The following is a 6,516-nucleotide window of genomic DNA, read 5'->3' as shown; positions in this document are numbered from 1 at the left end:
TAGGGTTTTTAAAGAAAATTTGGTAGGCAGGAGGCTGGGAACTGCTGATTGATTGATAATGTCATGGAGGGGTGTCAAAACTGTCTTCATATTACGAGCTAATCTCTGGAAGGGGTATCACAGGATCAGTGGAACCACCTTCATATATGTGTTCTGGGCCTGGGTGGGGCCTTTGGTCCATCAGAGTCTGAAAAATGTCTTAAATACCATTCTTAGGTTTTAGAGTAGATGCTACCTATAAAGAGAGTCCTGTGACCATCAGCTACTAGCCCCTGGGCAGTAGTAAGTCATTATAGAGGTAGTTTCGGAGAAAGGTATGAGGGAAATGAGGTCCCTAGAGATTGAAGTCATTTTTGTCCTTTAACCTCTGCTTTTGTCCTCAAGGAGATCTATACAGTCTTAGGCCCATTGTTCATGGAAAAATATGTTCATCAGCCTTGTGGGGCAGCTTCTACCTTCCCCAGGGGTCAGATAATCAGTTGTCCTCTATGGAGTGAAAGTAAACTTAGAAACAACAGATTTGTTAAATTCTAACCATAGCTACAGCTTTTCGGGTCTCAGGTCTCTTCTACAGCCTTTACTCCATGGCCCAATATTTACTTTATTTTATTTCTAAGAGACGAAGGTGAGGGACCTCACTATATTGCCCACCTTGGTCTCAAACTCCTGGCCTCAAGTGATCCTCCCACCTTGGCCTCCCAAAGTGTTGGAATTACAGGCATGAGTCACCACACCTGGCCCCAATATTAATTACATATAGGCAGTTTCATCTATAAGACCGAGCTCAACAGATGCCCCTGGGAGCCCATCCTGAAGTCCACAGAGACACTCTTCCCAGGTTCTGTTCTCCTGGATGTCTGTGCTTCCTGTTAGAGCAGCCACCCCCAGCCTGTGAGCGCAGTCTGCCTTTCCAGCCATGGGAGCTACTGTACCAGGGACTGTGCTTCAATCTGATTTATTTCTTGGCTTCTCTGTGATCTGATACAGTGCTCAGTATAGCAAATATTAGTACCCAAAGTTGTGGGGAGCTATTAACTAGCCCTGTTACTTAGTAAGAGAGAAACGTCAAGTTTATATATTTGCTGCAGGGAGGGTTTATACCATCCAGGCATTTGAATGTGAAGGCAGTTTGTAGTTTAAAAAACAGAAAACCATAAAACAGAGCAAGAGAGCATGGCCTGGTTACATCTCTGGGTCCTTCACCCTCATAAATGAGCTACTTGAATTGTGAGAGTGGGAGAGGCAAGTTCATGTGGGATTTTCCCCAAAATTCCAGGGAGTAGAGAGAAAAGCCAATAATAGGTCTATGTTGCAGAACCATGGCTTTTCCTCAATCCTAGGCCTATGATCACAGTTGAGGGAAGGAAAGGCAGCGGGCGATAAGGACCTCCCCTAGCACTTAGTCTCTGCAAATCTGGAAGGAAAGCTGGGGAGTGCCCACCCAGAAAAATATGTTCCAGCATCTCCCAACCCTCCACTAAGGTATTTCAGGAAACAAGGGAGGTTCTTTGCTCCAGCCCCAGAAAGCTCTGGAAGAAAACCGAGCTCTTTGCCATACATTCTGGAGCAGGGTGTGGTGCTAGCTGCCCTCACATGCATGGGATGGTGCAGGGAGCTGAAGGTCTTCCCCACCCTGTCCTTTCAGGGGAGATGTGGAGAAGCCCGGGTCCATGTTGTGGTTGGTAGGAAGCAAAGAGCAGTCATCCAGCAGCTTCTATTTTTTTTTTTTTTTTTTGAGTCAGGGTTTCACTCTATCACCCAGGCTGGAGTGCAGTGGCACGATCATGGATCACCACTGCCTTGACTCCTGGGCTCAGGCGATACTTCCACCTCAGCCTCCTGAGTACCTAGGACCACAGGCGTGTGCCATCACATTCAACTAACATTTTTATTTTTTTGTGTGGAGATGAGGTCTTGCTATGTTGTCCAAGTTGGTCTTGAACTCCTAAGTTTAAGCAATCCTCCCTCATCGGCTTCTCAAAGTGCTGGGATTACAGGTGTCAGTCACTGTGCCTAGCCTGCCAGTAGATTTTTAAACGTGGTTCCAGAAGCTTTCCTGAGGCCGAAAAAGTCAAGACCTCAGTCTTCCAGAGGCTTTTCTTCTGGGAAGGAGGGTCATCATCTCTCAGAGTAAGGGAATGAGCCCACCGCCTATGGTAGTGTCAGGCCTCTGCCTCGTATGCCTTGCCCGCTTTGGGCAGCGTCTTATTTTACACTGGCCTCCTTGATGCCCTTTCACTGGCAGAAGGTGAGGGGCATGCATTTTGTCTGTGTTCGAGGCCTTGTAACAGATTCTCTGCCAGCTGCATGGTCTGTATTCTTTAGAAGTGATCCATGACCCAAACAAGTTTCCCAAGTGAGTCACTGGGAGTGGCTGCTACCAGTTCTTGAAAGTAACTAAGACATCAAATATGAAGAGCTAGAAGGAAGAGACAGTGACATTGCTGATTGCTCTGTGTCACCTGGATAACTTTTCTGTTGTTCATAGGAAACATTGCAATTTACTATCTATAAGCAAAACAAAAATAGGACTCATAAATTACCTAGGAACTTATTTTATGTCCTCTATTGGAAGGCAGGAGTTCTAGGTTCATACCAATCTCGATATTTGCAATGTAGAGGTATGATACATATCTATTTCATCAAACTGAATTAATTAAGCAGTTGACCTTATCATGGTGGGTTTATATATTAGGGTTGGCTTTTTACTCATCCAAGACCCTAGCTTACTGTTTACTTACTATTTAGACACTTAGACTTTCATGGTTCAATTCTCTGTGATCTAATTTTTTAAAAGAATGGCTAAATCAGGATAGGTGTGGTGGCTCACACCTGGAACCCCAGTGCTTTGAGAGGCTGAGGTGGGAGAATTGCTTGAGGCCAGGAGTCATGACTAGCCTGGGCAACATAGCAAGATCCTATTCACTAAAAAACAAGTATGGCAAAATCAGTACGAATTCATTTTTACCATTGACACTGTTCCTCCAGTTTTGTGAGTCTGTAAATCCATGCAACTCTGACAAATTTACAAGGAAAACAATGTGTTCTGACATAATGTTTGTATCACAGTGAAACAGTCCCAGTTATTGAGAGGAACACTTTTTTCTCCTTTTGTGTTAGAGATGATATGTCAGCAGAACAGAATGTACTTTTTTAGTTGCTGGAGTGACTTTTTTAGTTGCTGTCCTTTGATCTGATCATGGGTGAGTTACAATGCTGTGCTCTAATGCCAAAACCAATTTGTGTTGAATGAGCTGGTTCTGGCTTGCACATTCTTTAAAATGTATTTTTGAGCCGGGCTCGGTGTCTCAGCCTGTAATCCCGTGCCTTTGGGAGGCTGAGGTGAGTGGATTGCCTGAGCCCGTGGGTTCGCAACCCTCCTGGGCAACTTGGCGAGACCTCATCTCTACAATAAATCAAAAAAAAAAAATGTATTTTTGCCAATCTATGATTTCCAATATTTAAAAGAATATTATTTTTAAAAATAAAATGCAAAACAAAATATTTACTTGTAACAATCCCAAATTCATGATTAAAATGAGCTGTGTTTAGTATTTGTGATCAAGATCCCTAGTAAATGCATAGTATATATTTTTAGTATACACACACACACACACATCAGGAACACAAACTGAAGCTGGCAAGTCTTTATTTCCAACTTACTGATGGTAAATTCAAACCATCTTACAAACACCACAAAGGCTTTGTTTACTTTTATTTTACGTGGAATTCTGAAGTACTATCAAACCAAAGGTCTAGGCCCCATCCAGGGAAGTTTGGGAAAGAAAATATCATGTAATTGCTAAGGAAGAGCATCTGTTTTCAGTCACAGTTAGCAGCAGACTCATTAAACCAGAATTGGAAAGAAAAAAATATTTTCTGGAGTCAGGTCTTTTCATTGACATCATTGTGTTGGAAATGAATTTCCTAAACATTAGATACCAATGAATCGCTGAGCACTGCTGAGTGTGTGTGTGTGTGTGTGTGTGTGTGTGTGTGTGTGTGTGTGTGCGCGCGCGCACACACACATGCATACACACATGCCTAATAAGTTAATGGACTGGCCTGTCTTCTGCTTTTTACTGACCCCTAACAGTGGTATTATCCTCTCCTTCTGCTACCACCCGGTACTGACATAGCTTAGAGGTACCCCAAACTCAGCTTCTAAGATAGCTGCAGGGAACATACCAAGGGTGAGGCCTGAAAAGCCCTCAGGAAAACTAAAATGCAGATACAACTCCGAGTTTATTAGTTCAAGCTGTTCACCTTTCCTTCCTCTCTGAACTCCACCCTGGGTCCAGAGAGGGTGAAACTCCACTGGGAGGTCAATGCCAAGGATATATTGAATGCTTGTTCAATTCCTCATTAACTGAAGAAGAGGGGACAGAGGGAAAAAATAATACAAAAGGACTCTGAATGATGGTGAATGGTAGCCTTAGACCTTCAGGCATGAAGCCTAGAGGCTGGTTTGCCAGACATCTTTCTTAGAGGATACCAGCACCCTCTCCCCCGGTCCTCTGCAAATAGCTAAAATGAGAGGAAGAACAGTCCTGTAAGCGTTTCCAGTTGGTGCCACAAGATGGCCTTTAAGCATATGAAAAGATGTTCTACCTCACTAATAATAAAGAAAATACCAATTAGCATTACACCTATCAGACTGGTAAACACCCAAGGAACGGAAATTAACACTCTTAGTAAGACTGGGAAGAATAGTCAGTAAGACTGGCTATACTCAAGTATAGCCAGTGAGTATAGCCAGTGAGAAACGAAATAACACAACCTCTACAAAGGGGAACTTGAAAATAACTAACAAAACTATATTTACCTTTTGCCTTGGAAAATCCCTTTTCAGGAATCTAGGAATCTGGATTGTGGTTACTTCCTTGTTAATGGAAAACAATATTCATGCTAAGTTCTTGCTACTGAAAGTGTGGTCTATGGATCAGTAGGATTAGCCACAGGGACACTTGTTAGAAATGCCCAATCTCAGGATCTAGTGAAATGGAATCCGCATTTTGGCAACAACGCTGGATGAGTTGAATTAGGTTATTTATGATAGCACTATTTGTAATGACAAAAGGTTGGAAAATTCCAAACAGCATACAAAAGGATACTGTGTAGAAAAAAGAATAAGAAAGATCTTTATGTGCCAAATTATAGGGGTCTTCAGAACATAGTGTTAAGTGAAAAAAAGCTAGTTGTAGAACTATTGATAGATAATACATAGATTGCTATCCCTCTGATAAGAAAGGTGGAATTAGAATATATACATATATACATACTGCTTGTTTTTGCAGAAGATAAGATGGAAGGATAAACCTGAAGTTAATAAAATTGGGGTAGGCCGGTCGCGGTGGCTCAAGCCTGTAATCCCTTCTTTGGGAGGCTGAGGTGAGGGTACTGCCTGAGCTCACAGGTTCGAGAACAGCCTGAGCAACTTGGAGAGACCTCATCTCCAGAATAAATAAAAAATTAGCCGGGTGTGGTAGCACACACCTGTAGTTCTGGTTACTTGGAAGGCTGAGTCAGAAGGATCGCCGGAGCCCAGCTGGTCGATGCTGGGGTGGCCATGAGCGTGTCACTGCACTCCAGCTTGGGCGATGGAGTGAGACTCCAACTCAAAAAATAAAATAAAATTGGAGTGAAAAGAACTGAAGAAGGAAGTGAGAGGTCGCTGAGTATTCCTTTATGTTTCACTAATCCAAAAATAAAAGTCACAAGTTGAGGGTTGGGTTTGTTACTGGCATCTACTGGGTGGAGGAGCCAGGAATGCTGTGAAACAGTCTATACTGGCCAAGACAGCCCTCACAGTCAGGAACTACCCGGTCCACACATTAATAGTGTCTATGATGAGAAGCTCTGACGTAGGGTAAGGAAGGAGAAGGCAGCAAACAGCTTGATGTTTCCAAAATTGAACCCCTTTTCAAAACCGGGCTAGCATTTTCCCCACCTCCAGTCACCCCAGACCTTTCTGTTCTCAGAGGCTGCCCCATTCGAGATGGCAGACAGGGTTTTCATTCTCATCTGTATAATTTGTCAGTACCGTGGGGTCTAATTCTCAGGGTCCTTTAAGAGTGCTGGAAGTTTTTGAACACACGCCGTGATGGCATAGGCTTTGCTTATTTTAAAATGTTTGTCCTGCACTCATTTAAGCCTATGTACCAGGAGCTGGCACTTTTCTGGAAACTGAGGCCATAACTGTTTCTTCAGGGACACAATAAACGTAAGAACCGTGGCCCCCGGAATGGAAAAATCCCAGAAGGCCAGGCCTTGGTTCGATTCACCTTCCTGGTTGCTCGGTGGGCAAAGTCAACGCCGCCAGGAAGGACGCGCGGCCCCTGCAGAAGGCGGGGACCGGCCTGCAGCCTGCGGATCCGCCAGCTGCCGGGGCTGAGGCCGAAGTGCAGCGGCGCACCCGGCAGCCCCGGAAGCCTCCCTTGGCCGCCCTACTTCTCTCCCCCGCTTCTCTCCCCCCTTCCTCCGCACCCTTCCCCCGCGGCTACCGGAGGGTGGCGC

The sequence above is a fragment of the Carlito syrichta genome, unplaced genomic scaffold (assembly GCF_000164805.1).
Source record: "Carlito syrichta isolate Samal-C Ts95f unplaced genomic scaffold, Tarsius_syrichta-2.0.1 Scaffold312069, whole genome shotgun sequence".
Classification (NCBI taxonomy): Eukaryota; Metazoa; Chordata; class Mammalia; order Primates; family Tarsiidae; genus Carlito; species Carlito syrichta.
The sequence above is the reverse complement of the archived record's forward strand: the minus strand, read 5'-3'. Positions refer to the sequence as shown.